Source organism: Acinonyx jubatus, chromosome E2 (assembly GCF_027475565.1).
Source record: "Acinonyx jubatus isolate Ajub_Pintada_27869175 chromosome E2, VMU_Ajub_asm_v1.0, whole genome shotgun sequence".
Taxonomy (NCBI): Eukaryota; Metazoa; Chordata; class Mammalia; order Carnivora; family Felidae; genus Acinonyx; species Acinonyx jubatus.
In genome coordinates this window covers 55,976,178-55,992,129 of record NC_069396.1, presented here as the reverse complement: position 1 = coordinate 55,992,129, position 15,952 = coordinate 55,976,178, and positions in this window count along the sequence as shown.

Genomic DNA, 15,952 nt, shown 5'->3' with positions numbered 1-15,952 from the left:
TAATACTCCTTCTGCTCTTCCTTCTCCCCTTCACCTTCCCAATCTTTCACTAACTGTGAATTCTCAAAAGTCACATATCTTCCCAATAGCACCTCATGGAAAGAATCTCCTTTGCCTGTCTTTGTCAACAAGCTCAAGGCATTACTGAAAGATACCAAATAAATGATCCCACAACTGCACTTGCATCAATATATGGTAAGGTGCTAACGCAAAAACTTAATACCCATCACCAGACATCAGCAGACTTGAGAAATAGGAGGCACAGAGACTTTGCTCCTCCAAGGAGAAACAGACTGACCAAACTGCCTTTTCAAGTGCCCCAGAATCTGGTTGGGAGAACAAAGCACTTCCAGGCAAGGACAAACTGAAAAAGACTCACATCAAAGAGGAAAGAAAAGTTAGTGACACTTTCCCCCAATAGCTCTTTACCTAGTACTCCATGGCAAGATTATGAGAAAATGCTCAACTCTGTGCAAGAAATAAGACATGAGTGACCTGTGTAAAGATCTGGCTCTTTTGTAGCTACCTGAGGGGACTGGATCCTGTCATACAGGACACTGAGGGCTCAAGGAATGGAAGCATATTATGAAAGCATTATGCTGGCTGCTCAGAAAAAAAGCTGAGTATTTCTTCAAACACCAGACAACAGGAGAGAGAGGTGAATCATGTGCTTTAAATAAGACCCAACACACACTTTCTTAACTGGGAAATTACAAAAGCTCAGACTTTATACATCCTCAGAATATATTTCATAGGACCCAGGATTTACTAGCAAAGCTTTTATTTGTGTTCTCCTTTACAAGGCAAGTTCATAAAGCCTGGGACCAGAGGCTGGGTTTTAAATTCCCAAATCTCAGTGAAAGATCATAAGGCATAGCAAGCAACAGAAAAATGTGTTCCAATTGAAGGAATGAAGTAAAGCTCCAAAATTTACCATAAATTTATACATAACTATTCATTACCTGACAAAGAACTCAAATTAATCATCATAACCATGCATATGGAGAATGAAGAGAGAACAAATGGGGAACTAAATGATATCAGAAAAACTATGTATGGCCAAAATAAAATTCAAACTAACAGAAAGTATGCAAAACAATGAAACAAAACTTAGGAGCTAAAGACTCCAGTAAATACATTTTAAAGACCAGTAAAAAGGGGGTGCACGACTGGTTCAGTTGGTACAGCATGCAATGTTTGATCTCAGGGTTCTGGGTTTGAGCCCCATGTTGGGTATAGAGATTACTTTAAAAAATTATGTATTAAAAAAAATAGTAGGGGCACCTGGGTGGCTCAGTCAGTTAAGCAGCTGACCTCTACTCAGGTCATGACCTCATGGTCCGTGAGTTTGAGTCCCACATGGGGCCCTCTGCTGACAGCTCAGAGCCTGGAGCCTGTTTCAGATTGTGTGTCTCCCTCTCTCTCTGCCCCTCCCCCGTTCATGCTGTGTCTCTCGGTCTCAAAAATAAATAAACATTATTTTTTAAAAATAGTAAAGGGTTAACAAAAGTCTTAATCAGAAAAAAAAAAATCAGAAAACTTAAAGGTCACTTGTTTTAAATTGTCCACTGAAGGACCAAAGCAAAAACAAACACACAAAAATTAACAAAGGACAGAGTCCAATGAACTTTTGGAACACTAACAAGTGAACCAATATACATATTAAGAGGACCCCATATGAGAGGAGAGTGAAAGGGAACAGAGAGCTTACATGAAAAACTAATGGCTCATAATTCCCATATTTGTGGAAAGAAGCCAGAAGCTCAGTGAATTTTTATGCAGGATAAATGCCAAGTCTTAAATTTATATCTTAAATTATAGTGACACACTGTAATTAACTTATCATAAATCAGAGGTGAACAGAAAACTTTGAAACACTATGAGGAAAGCAACTCATCTTGTCCAACAGATCCAGTGTAAGATACTTAGCAGTTTCTCCACATACCTTGTAGGAAGCAGTGCATAGGATAATATATTCAAGTACTGAAATATCAAAAAATATCAACCAATGGGTGCCTTGGTGGCTCAGTCAGGTAAGTGTCCAGCTACAGCTCAGGCCATTATATCAAGGTTCCCAAGGTCGAGCTCCATTGTCAGACTCTGTGCTGACAGCTCAGAGCCTGGAGCCTGCTTCAGATTCTGTGTCCCCCTCTCTGTCTGCCCCTCCCCCACTCATGCTCTGTCTCTATCTCTCTCTCAAAAATAAATAAACGTTAAAAAAAAAAAAGAAAGAAATGGAGAAAGGAAGACTTTCTCAGGAAAAACCACTAGAAGTTTAGCAGTAAACTGGCTCTATAAGAAACATTAAAGGGAGAGTTTTGTTAAAAAACGATTCTAAAAGTAACTGAAGTGTAATGAACATATAAAACTCTGCTCAATATATTTAAACAAATATAGAAACCTGGAGTTCGTAATGAGGAGCCAAAAATCAGTTTTATTTCTGTGACAGAGTATTTTAAACAAATAATAAAAGCATAAAAATCACAAACCCATGTCATAGAGTATACAACATAAAAAGCAGAATTTAGGATATTGGTAAGACAAAGTAGGTGCAGTGGTGAACATGATATGTCTGAGAGATTTTAAGTCCTTCTCATGGTAACCACAAAGAAATTTCCTATAGAGTACAGAAAGCAGATGAGAATGTCATGAAAGCATATTATTACATACATCAAAGAAACAAAATGGGATACAGGAAGAGAAGAAAAGTGTCATAAAATAGCCACAAGTACAGAAAACTATTTAAAAAATGGCAATAGTAGTGGTTCCCTTTCAGTAATACTTTGATTGTAAATACATGAAAGTCTCCCAATGAAAAGATATAGATTGGCTGACTGAGTAACAACAAACTCCTACAATCTCTTGTCTATAAGAGATTCACCATAGATCTAAGATCACACACAGGATTCAAGTAAAAGTATGTAAAAAGACATTGCGTGCAAATGGAAGCCAAAAGACAGCATTGGTGTGTCTATACCAATACCAAATGACTAATGCCAAACAAATACACATTAAAGGTTAAAAATTTTCATGACAGAGGCTCCTGTGTGGCACAGTTGGGTAAGTGTCCATCTCTTGGTTTCTGTTCAGGTCATGATCTCATGGTTCGTGGGTTTGAGCCCTGCCTAGGGTTCCACACTGACAGTGTAGAACCTGCTCAGGATTCTGTCTCTCTTCCGCTCTCTGCCCCTCTCCCGCTCTCTTCCTCTCTCCTTTTCTCTCAAAATAAATAAACTTAAAAAAATATTTTAAAAAGTATTTAAAAAAATTTTTTTAAATGTCATGACAGAAAAAGGACATAATATAAAGACTTAAAATTACAAGACTCTATAACAATTATAATTATGTGGGCACCTAACATCAAGATCCCATACAGGTGAAGTACAAATGACAGAGTTGAAGCAAGAAATAAACAGCATCATAAGAGTAGCAGAAGTCAACACTCCAGTTTAACTGGATAGAAGGACCACATTCAACTTCAGTAAGAAGCAACCTGAAGCAACATTACAGACCAATTTCATATAACAAACATAACAGATCACTCCACCAAGGAAGAACATATTACACAATAATCTCCATTGAACATTGATCATCCTGTATAGATGATAGTATACAAAACCAGTGTTAAGAAATTTGGAAAGATTAAAATCATACAAACATGTTTTTTGGCCACCATGGAATGAAACTAAGTTTTAAGAACAGATGGAAAATTGGAAATTCTACAAACATTTAGAAACTGAACAATATGCTCTTAAACAATCAATGAGTCAAAAGATATTGAAGGACCAGAAAATGCCTTGAGCCAAGTGAAATGACACACAATATACTCAAACATATGGAATTGAAAGAAAGTAATTCTAAGGAAATAGTGGAGTGAATAGGCAACCTGTGAAATGGAAGGAAAGTTTTTACAGAGCATTTAGAGCATAAGGAGTTAATATCCAGAATATAGAAAGAACTTGTGCACCAACAACCAAAAAGCAAATGACACGATTTAAATTTGGAGGGAGGATAGAATGAGCACCATCCAGTGATGATATCAACCATATGAAAGAGACTCAAAACCATTATTCCTTAGAGAAATACAAATCTGACCACAGTGGGTTATCACATTACACCACTTCACATCCCACTATTAAGCAAATAAAAACAACACATGTTGGAAAAGATGTGGAGAAATTGGAACCTTTATGCACTGCTAGAGGAAATGCAAATGATGCAACCACAATGGAAAACAAGATGAGAGTTTGAGAAAAAAATTTTCAATAGTATTATCATAAAATCCAGCATCCCACTTCTGGGAATATAACCAGAAGAATTCAAAGTTGGGTCTCCAAGAGAGGTCTTATTCAGAAAAGCCAGTAACAGGAGAAAGCAACAGAAATGTCCATGAGTGCATGAATAAAGAAAATGTAGCATATACACACAATGAAATAATAGTCAGCTTTGAAAGAAAGAACACATCTCATCACATTATACAACACGGCTAAAATGTGATGACATTACACTAAGTGAAAAAAATGAGTCCAAGAGACAGATACACTGATTTCACTTAATGTAATGTAGTGAATCTCATGAAGAAAGGAAGGAAAGGACAGAAGGAGAAAGGAAGAAAATGTACTCGGGGCTTAGAATACATACAAATGTGGAAGTGGCTGTTCAACAGGTACTGAGTTTCAGTTTTGCAAGATGAGAAAATTCCAGAGACTGGTTTTGCAACAACATAAATATACTTAACACTACAGTTTAAAATGGCCAAAATGGTAAATTTCATGGCATATGTTTCAACCACAATTAAGAGTAAACTATAAAACTTAAAGTTGATACAAAGTTAGGAGTTTAAAAAAATTACCTTCAATGGGGCGCCTGGTTGGCTCAATTAAGTGTCCGACTTTAGCTCAGGTCATGATCTCTCGGTTTGTGAGTTCAAGCCACTCATCACGCTCTGTGCTGACAGCTCAGAGCCTAGAACCTTCTTCAGATTCTGTGTCTCCCTCTCACTCTCTGACCCTCCCCCACTCATACTCTTGTCTCTGTGTCTCTCTCAAGAATAAATCAACATTAAAACAAAATTAAAATATTACCTTCAAGAGGTATTTCTCTCACAAAGGGCATACACATTCATCCATAAATAGATTATGACCTTAATTTTGTTTTAACAACTCACCAAGATAGGAAAAAACCACTGACCACTAACCAAGAAAAGAAACAAGGTAAGTCATGACCAAAGAATGTATGGGTAATATTTATACAGACAAATACAGAAGTAATTTTATTGGCAATTGACATATGGCAGATTCCTATTTGAATTAAACCCTAAACTGTCTTCAAATGTATTCAGTTGAAAATTGTTATCCACAAACATAAAACATAGATAAGAAACAAAAACAAAATTAAATTAATGTTGTGGAACCTATCATACAGAAGGAAGCATGGTTACAGAATTGTCAGACAAGAATAAGAGAAATTTTAACCATCAAAATCCTGAATATCATAGATATTTATTGATAAAAAGGATCCCACTACAACAAAACAAAAACAAAAAAACCCCTCCACTTCCAAATATTATTGATACAATAACAAGGAGTAGAGATGAGAATTTAAGAAGTAGTCAATACCATTTAATGTCACTATTTAGAGTTGTCACTCATCATCAGTAAAGGATGATGGTACCTTAAGAACGGGGACACTAAAGCTCAAGATGAAACATCGGGAGGACTTTTATCTCAACATCTACAAATTCCCACTTCTTTCCCCTGCAGCAGGGATCTGAATTCCAGTCATGCAACAAGTAATCTTCCAACAGACGTTCCTCCAAGGAAGGAACAAAACCCCAGGTTTTGGCCAGCATAGACCAGTTTGAGCTCCAGTATAGTTTCATGTAGGAGATGGACTATGAAGTGTCAGACACTTCCCTGTACCTCAGTATAATGTTAAAATCTCCACCCATAGAGGGGCACAGCCTTCATTAATATAACATAGGACACACGTTTAGGCTTGTTTCCTAAGTACACATGGGCTTAAGCCTGCCTTATTCCTACCTTTACATAGGATGACAAAACTCCCCTTTAAGATATTCATCCTAACCCTAAATAAAAAGAAGCCACTCACCCCTGCTCTTCAATATACAACTTTGAAAGTTATTCCCCTCATCTCCTTATTTGTTGAAAATAAAGTTTCCTTTGAGTGACAATTCCACCTCGTGTAGTCTCAACGTGTAACTCACCATGGAGGAAATTCGCGTTAGTTCAGATACAGGAAGTCAGCCCCACCCAAGAAGAGGAGGTTTCCATATTTTTGTAAGCTCACATCCCTGTAAAATTCCCACTGAGGGAAGCTCAGGCATTCCCACTCCCCCTGAGGAAATTCTATGGCCACATCCCTGAATATCAGCAACCCCTGCAATAAATGCTACAATTGCCAACTGGCTATTGGCAGTGTTCATTATGATACCTAAGATGAAAGGAAAGAGCTGGGACAAATGGTCCTGCCTTAAGTGAGTTTCTTGCCTTACCCAGTAAGATAATTTTTAACACAGCTATATACTTTCATATATTCTCTACCTTTGAGATAAGAAGATGGCATAATATTCACAGAACCACTATAAACACTCTATTTCTCCAAGATCAACTGTAAACTGAAGGCGTCAACAGAGGCACATGCATATTTGAGGACTTGCATTTACATCATATAGTATAAGTTGTATACATTTCTTAGATGGAAAGTTTTAGTGGGTCAGAAATGTTATCGAATTCTAATGAATTTCACAACAGTGATTTGGAGATGGTATTAAAATGCAGGCTCTGATTCAGGAGTTGGGATGGGAACTGAGTCTGCATCTCTAACAAGGTATTAATTAGCCTATGTGGGAAGGTATTCACTTTTGAATAACAAAGGAGCAGAAGAACCAGGAAAGAATTATCAGAGTACATGAAATGAATGGGTTCTATAGCAATTATAGATTCTACAGGTTAAAGCAAGAAAGGCAACACCAATACATTCTAAGCATTAATAATTACTAGATTCTAAAAGTTTTCATAGATCAACACACACACACACACACACACACGAATAATCTAGGGGATGAAACATTATTTTTTCCCTTTACAGAATATTTTTTCATACTTCCAGTAAATGTAAAAAACTAGATATTCTTAAATTAACCATTTTTTTAATTAATTTATTTATTTATTTATTTATTTATTTGAGTCAGAGAAAGTGGAAGTGAGGAGAAGAGCATACAGAAAAGCTGAGAATCTTAAGCGGGCTCCACACTCAGTACAGAACCCCACGCGGAATTCCATCCTACATCCCTGGGATGACCTGAGCCAAAATCAAGAGTCAGACACTCAACCTACTGAACCACCCACGTATCCCATGAAACTGAATTTTAACCTGGGTTCTCTGACCTAGAATTTATCTAACAAAAAACATTAATCAATAGACACCAATGTAAAATTACATTCATAGCAGGTTTCAAAACTGAGAACGGTGATAAAAACAAGAAGGTATCCACACAAAACTGATCTACCTTTTACATTTTATGCACATATGTAAACTTTCATTTTATCTTCAAAAATTTTGAAGAAAAATATACACCCATGTGTGGCTTGAGCTTACAACCCTGAGGTCAAAAGTTTCATGCTCTACTGAGCCAGCCAGGCACCCCTGCACATATCTAAACTTTTCAAATGGGCAATATACACATTGAAAGTGAGAGAGCAAAATGTTGTCTTGGTGACTTAAGTTAAGAAACATTCTCCCAAAACAATACCTCAATGGCATAAAACTTATAATTCTAATTGTGGATGATTATGTTTCTGTCATTTAATCACACTATGGACACACACACAGAGTGATATAGAGAAAATAGCTAATATTCCTGAGTCTTGTATTTCTCTGTAATTTTTCATTTCAATCAGCATTTGTGCTATATTGTATCTTAAGATTTTGACACTCTACCCTGTTAACTATGTGATCCTTGTTTTTTTTTTTCCTGAAAATACAAAGAAGTAAAGAAAAGAATGTCTGTCACATGAGTAAGAAATACAATGAAAACTTATAATTTGGAACCTCCCTGACACAGAACCACCTCTCCCAGAAGTATCTCCAGTACACAAGAGAGAGAGAGAGGAAGCCTTCCCTTTCTAGTGGAAACTACAAGCAAAGAGAAACTCAGAAGAAAGGAGTCTCCAGTTTGAATGTGATGGCTTCTGCACATGTCTTAGTAAACCCATACAATCCATAGGAATGACTAAGAGACATATTCACGTTATATAAGAGGAATGTGGCAGAGAGCACCAAGCCAAGTAAAAGAAGTTAACATTCGCTTTAATGAAGCCAATTGTTATCAGTGCCTGAGGCAGATGGAAGGACGCATTATCACACCCGTGTTCTTGTGGCCACCCAAAAGTAAATCAGAATAGGAATCTAATTGAGAAAAAACAGTGGGTTTATAAAACTCGCAAGCCACAAATAGCGCCAATTCCCCCTTAATGTTGGGCGTGTTGTAAATACAGCATCTTTTTTTTCTTTTTCCCCTTGCATCCTGGAGACTAAAGCTGTTTCATTTCCAGAACTTTCGAGGTTATTTTGGGCCACATGTCCATCTTGTTTATTTGTGCATTTGCCTAATCCTAGTCCACAAAGAGCTGGTAAAGCATCCTAATGTGACTTAAATATGTTCTGTTCTCCTTGACTGATACACCAAAACACAAGCCCATCTACTGCAGGAGTCTCAGATTCAATGCCCTCCCCCACAGAACTCTCCCAAAAGGAACATTTTTAAAAGTTGCAGGACAGTAATTCAAAATGACAGTTTTCATGTCCTATTGGAAGCCAGTTTGGAAAAAATGGTGAGAAGGCTCTAGAATAAAGCAAAGAAATGCTCAAAAGAGATAACATTCAATATCATGTTTTAAAAGTAGGTGAAAAGACTCATAAGACAGTAATATCAGAACTAGAGAAACAAATTTTTGCAATTTTTGAATGCATAGAACTTCAGGAGGAAAAAATGACACATAGCCTCTAACCTGGGGGGCAAGGCTTACCGGAGAACCAGCCATTTCATCCTCTTCCTCCTGTGCCCTAGCTTTCTTTCTCAGGAGATACTTGTGGGGAAGTCACGGCAGGAACGTGAGCATTTGTCTTTAAGGTAAAGTCTCTTCACCTGTTAACTACTCATCTACAGTCAGGACATTGAAATACTAAAAAGGCCCAGCTTCCTACTCTTTTCTGTGTCAGGAGCTATTCAAAAACTATGAGCTCCTACAACAAGATCAATTCTCCCAGTTTCTCTTTCCTGTCTTCATACAGCCTCCTCTCCAACCGACATCCACACAATCTACTACAGCATAGGAAATCTGTGCTGTGTGGGCCTGACCCCCTCCAAACTCATGTAGAGAAGACAGTGTTATGTCCCTGTCTCTGTGTTGAGGAGCAAAGCCAGCACTCAACTCTAATAAGTTTCTGAGGGGCCCTCATGCTTTACCATAGCCTCGCTTAGAATCACCTGGAGCACTTAATTAAAAGAACCCTGAGGCTCCTATGGAGACCTATTGGCAGAATCTGTGGGCAAGGTTACCAGTGATGATTATATTTAAAACACCATGTTATTCTAATGGAAAGACTGAGCTCAGAATCAAGTAACTAAGGCTCCTTGAGCTTTAGTGTGCATAGAAATTATGTATTCCAGAAATCCACTAGGAAATTATGTTGCAAGTTTGGGGTGGGAGCCAAGAAGTAGCATCCTAGAAGTTCCATGCTAGTCCTAGTGTCGCACCACATAGACCCAGAATCAGTAGCACTAAGTGACAGAAAAAAGACCCAGCACACCTGAGCCCAGGCACTCAGATTCTTGTCTCCACACAAGCACTCTTGGTTCCCAGTCCTGAAACATCACATTCCTTGCTGGTCGATTGAAAGTTACCAAATGGTAAAGAAGGCAATAATGTCACTCAAACCTGAGTTCAGTTGCTCCATGTTAAAAAGACAGTACTCGAGAGACAAGTGTTGGTGATGTTAACCTTAAAAATAGACACTGACAGTCATTTTATCAGCAAAATATGGGGTTATTCAGGAATAAATCAGAATTGTGATCCTGTACAAAAAAGCTACAGCAAACCCTACTTATGCCTGGGGAACAAAGAAGAGACAAAATTTAAAAAAAAGAAAAGAAAAAGAAAGGATAAACAGAGTATGTTGTGAAGGTTGTAATGAACTAAAAGCCCTTTGGAGTAACCTGGTAGTTTGACGTGTGGTGGCTTCATTGTTGGTTCTATTGCCCAGGATGATGAGGAGAGAGTCTCTTTCTGACTGGAGAAGCAGAGTAGTATCTGGGCACAAGGTTTTGTCCATTTCAGGTCAAGTCCATTTTTTATTTCTGGGTATACAATTAACCACGAGTGGGAGGCCTTAAGACCTCCCCTTGCCAAAACCACCCAAATAGATTTTGGTGAGGTTTCCCATTACTAAGTTTCACATTCCCCTTTTTGATCAAGATCTTTCCTTGAAAGGATCACTTATCAACAGTCAGGTTCTTTATGTTTCATGGTTTTGTTCCTCAGGGCCAGGAAGGACCTTTCCTCGTTGTCATGTCTCAGGTCACAGGGAAAGTACTCAGCAGCTGGAAACCACTGAAGCCACACATGAGTGATAGGGAGGGTTAGAAGGGAAAAACTATCCAGTGCTCCCATCTGAAGTTTGTATCTTCTCAAGACTGAGTATTTAACCAGCATCAACTAATGAAACACATCTTTCTTGTAAAAGATTGATTAACAGCAATTACAGATCAAAAATAAATGACAATTTGCAACTGTATGTTGGATATAAACCAGGACCTTGGGTCTGAAAGTAGCCATCTGAAAATATTTATTAGCACTTATCTGGACTTAGGGAAGAAGCATTTCTTTCTATGAAGGCAAGAATAGTATGTCTCCTGAAAATAACCTTTTAAACTTCTTATGAGGCAAAATAGTGTAATATTATGTGAAGCACTGAATTGAACAATTTAGCATATTTGGGAACGTATAATACATGTATAAACATGAAGCACCAGTTAATGAAAATTTGCAGGACTGCACATGGAACATTCTCCAGAGTAGACCACATACTGGGACACAAATCAATCCTCAACAAGTACAAAAAGATTGAGATCACACCGTGCATATTTTCAGACCACAATGCTATGAAACTCGAAATCAACCACAAGAAAAAATTTGGAAGGGTAACAAATACTTGGAGACTGAAGAACATCCTACTAAAGAATGAATGGGCTAACCAAGAGGTTAAAAGGATATTAAAAAACTTCATGGAAGCCAATGAAAATGATAACACCACAACCCAAAACCTCTGGGATGCAGCAAAGGTGGTCATAAGAGGAAAGTATATAGCAATCCAGGCTTTCCTAAAGAAGGAAGAAAGATCTCAGATACACAACCTAACCTTAAGCTTTAAAGAGCTGGGAAAAGAACATCAAATAAAACCCCAAACCAGCAGAAGACAGGAAATAATAAAGATTAGAGCAGAAATTAATGCTATTGAAACCAAAAAAACAGAACAGATCAATGAAACCAGAAGCTGGTTCTTTGAAAGAATTAACAAAACTGATAAACCACTAGCCAGTTTGACCACAAAGAAAAGGAAAGGACCCAGAAAAATAAAATCAAGAATGAAAGAGGAGAGATTGCAACCAACACAACAAAAATAAAAACAATAATAAGAGAATATTATGAGCAATTATTTGCCAATGAAATGGGCAATATGGAAGAAATGAACAAATTCCCAGAAACATACACTACCAAAACTGAAACAGGAAGAAATAGAAAACTTGAACAGACCCATAGCCAGTAAAGAAATCGAATTAGTAATAAAAAATCTGCCAAAAAACAAGAGTCCAGGGTCTGATGGCTTTCCAGGGGGAATTCTACCAAACATTTAAGAAAGAGTTAACACCCATTCTCTCGAAGCTGTTCCAAAAAAATAGAAACGGAAAGAAAACTTCCAGACTCTTTCTATGAAGCCAGCATTACCTTGATTCCAAAACCAGAGACCCCACTAAAAATGAGAACCACAGACCAATTTCCCTGATGAACATGGATGCAGAAATCCTCAACAAGATATTAGCCACCTAAATCCAACAATACATTTAAAAAAATTATTCACCACGACCAAGTGAGATTTATACCTGGGAGGCAGGGCTGGTTCAATATCCACAAAACAATCAATGTGATTCATCACATCAATAAAAGAAAGGACAAGAACAATATGATCCTCCCAATAACTGCAGAAAAAGCATTTGACAAAATACAGCATCATTTCTTGATAAAAACCCCTCAAGAAGTAGGGATAGAAAGATCATACCTCAAGATCATAAAAGCCATACGAAAGACCCAATGCTAATATCATCCTCAATGGGGAAAAACTGAGAGCTTTCTCCTTAAGACCAAGAACAACACAGGGATGTCCACTCTCACCACTGTTACTCAACATAGTATTGGAAGTCTTAGCCTCTGCAATCAGACAACACAGAAAAATAAAAGGCATCCAAATTGGCCAGGAGGAGATCAAACTTTCACTCTTCGCAAAAGACATGATACTCTATATGGAAAACCCTAAAGATTCCACCAAAAAAAAAATGCCAAAACTGATTCATGAATTCAGCAAAGTTGCAGGATATAAAATCAATGCACAGAAATTGGTTGCATTCCTATACACCAACGGTGAAGCAACAGAAACAGAAATCAAGGAATTGATCCCATTTACAATTGCACCAAAACCCATAAAATACCTAGGAATAAATCTAACCAAAGAGGTAAAAAAAAAATCTATACACTTAAATCTATAGAAAGCTTATGGAAAAAATTGAAGACGACACACAAAAAAATGGGAAAATAGTCCATGCACCTGGATTGGAAGAACAAATACTGTTAAAATGTCGATACTACCCAAAGCAATCTACATATTCAATGTAATTCCTATCAAAATAACACCAGAATTCTTCTCAGAGCTAGAATAAATAATCCTAAAATTTGTATGGAACCAGAAAAGATGCTGAATAGCCAAAGCAATCTAGAAAAAGAAAACCAAAGCAGGAAGCATCGCAATCCCAGACTTCAAGCTATACTACAAAGCTGTAATCAAGACAGTATGGTACTGGCACAAGAACAGACATTCAGATCAATGGAACAGAATAAAGAACCCAGAAATGGACCCACAAACGTATGATCAACTAATCTTTGACAAAGCAGGAAAGAACATCCAACGGAATAAAGACAGTCTCTTCAGCAAGTGGTGCTGGGAAAACTGGACAGTGACATGCAGAAGAATGAACCTGGACCACTTTCTCACACCATACACAAAAATAAACTCAAAATGGATGAAAAACCTAAATGTAAGACAGGAAGCCATCAAAATCCTTGAGGAGAAAACAGGCAAAAAAAGCTTTGATCTTGACCGCAGCAACTTCTTACTCAACACGCCTTTGGAGGCAAGGGAAACAAAAGCGAAAATGAACTACTGGGACCTCATCAAAACAAAAAGCGGAGAAGATTTTTGCAAACGACATATCAAATAAAGGGTTAGTATCCAAAATCTATAAAGAACTTATCAAACTCCACACCCAAAAAAACAAATAATCCAGTGAAGAAATGGGCAAAAGACATGAATAGACACTTCTCCATAGAAGACATCCAGATGGCCAACCAACATCATGAAAAGATGTTCGACATCACTCATCATCAGAGAAATACAAATCAAAACCACAATGAGATACCAACTCACACCTGTGAGAATGGCTAACATGAACAACTCAGGCAACAAGAGATGTTGGCAAGGATGTGGAGAGACAGGATCTCTTTTGCATTGTTGGTGGGAATGCAAGCTGGTGCAGCCACTCTGGAAAACAGTATGGAGGTTCCTCAAAAAACTAAAATAGAACTACCCTAAGACCCAGAAATTGCATTACTAGATATTTATCCAAGGGATACAGGTGTGCTGTTTTGAAGGGATACATGCACCCTAATGTTTATAGCAGCACTACCAACAGTAGCCAAAGTATGGAAAGAGCCCAAATGTCCATCGATGGATGAATGGATAAAGAAGATGTGGTATATGTATACAACAGAGTATTACTCAGCAATCAAAAATAATGAAATCTTGCCATTTGCAACTACATGGATGGAACTAAAGGATATTGTGCTAAGCGAAATTAGTCAGAGAAAGACAAATATGACTTCACTCATATGAGGACTTTAAGACACAGAACAGATGAAAGTAAGGGAAGGGAAGCAAAAATAATATAAAAACAGGGAGAGGGACAAAACAGAAGTACCTCATAAATAGGAGAACAAAGGGTGACTGGAGGGGTTGTGGAAGGAGGGATGGGCTAAATGGGTAAGGGGCATTAAGAAATCTACTCCTGAAATCATTGTTGCACTATATGCTAACTAATTTGGATGTAAATTAAAAAAAGAAAATTAAAGAAAGAAAGAAAGAAAGAAAGAAAGAAAGAAAGAAAGAAAGAAAGAAAGAAAGAAAGAGAAAGGAAGAAAGAAAGAAAAAGGAAGGAAGAAAGAAAGAAAGAAAAAAGAAAGAAAGAAAGAAAGTTTGTTGGTTATTGGGTAAAATAGAAATGTTGGGCATTATGCCAATTGGAACTCAGCTTGAGGTATAGCTTTGCTTTGATACTTAACATTTTAGTCTCAGAGTCTGCATCAAGAAAAAAAAATTGTGCTGAATTGCTGTTAACTTATAGATATTATTTATATAGTACCTGACACAAAAAAAATATTGAATAAGAATTATTATAACAATAACATTGGTATTGACAGAGAAATAATTTTGCAGGATTGGTAAACATTCAAAGACATTTTAACATGGAATTGTTATCTCAAAATAACTGTGTTGAATCACATGTGTTGTCCATAATACTCTGAAAAGTTTTACATTTACAAACCATGCATTGGGATAAAAATCTATAGTTAGTTAATAGTTTCAGTAAAAGAAAACAGTTTGATTTCTATGACATCTAATCATTCAATAATGCATACTAAATCATCATGAGGCTTTTTCTTAAAAGGTCATAATCCAAAGAGGGTTCCCACTTTTGCAAGAGATTGGGAAGTGCAGGTCAAAGCCATTTTCTTTCCACACAAGGGACAGAAGAGGCAACTGGGAGAAAAGATATACAGGCCCTGTCCATACATCTTGGGAAAGCTGTCTTCCCAGATGTTGTCTGTTAGAATTCCAGGAAATCCACCCCTTCAGATCACCAGATGGTGTGCAGGCCCAGTTAGGCTTTGGTGTTTTCTTTAGAAGTGTCACGTCAAGTCCATTCCCTGGAGTTTGGGAGCACAAGGTTATTCAACAAGACCCCATGATTATTTCTTCAAAAGCTTTAACCAGAGGGCAGTGGCAGGAATGGCTCTGGACCAGGGGGTCCCAAGAAGCCACAGGGTCCAGTTGATGGCTATAATACCCTAAGGGGCAATGTTGGCCCCGCATGGTTTTGGTTGAGCACTCCAAGGACATTCCCTTCCCTATCATATACAATGAGGATAAAGGGGAGTTGACAATTGGGATGTCCAAGGGTAGAAGCATTTTTTTACTTTACTTTGAAGTCTCAAAGGCTATGTCATCCTCTCCTTTCCAAATAATAGGGTTAGGTTTGTCTATTTTAGTAAAGCATATACACGCTGAGACCTAAAAGAGAAGTTTGGAATTCAATTTTGGCAATAACCAGCAGAGTCTAAGAAATCCTCACCATGGGTGCTAGGCTTAGGTGTGGAGACATTAAGGATGGCTTGATGTCTACATGGATCCAAATCTAGTCCTTGCTCTGAAAGCAGGTACCCTAAATATCCAACCTGAGCATGAACAAATTGCAATTTTTTTTTGAGCCTTTGTCTCTTTAAGGGCAATTATTTTTTATTTTTATTTATTTATTTATTTATTT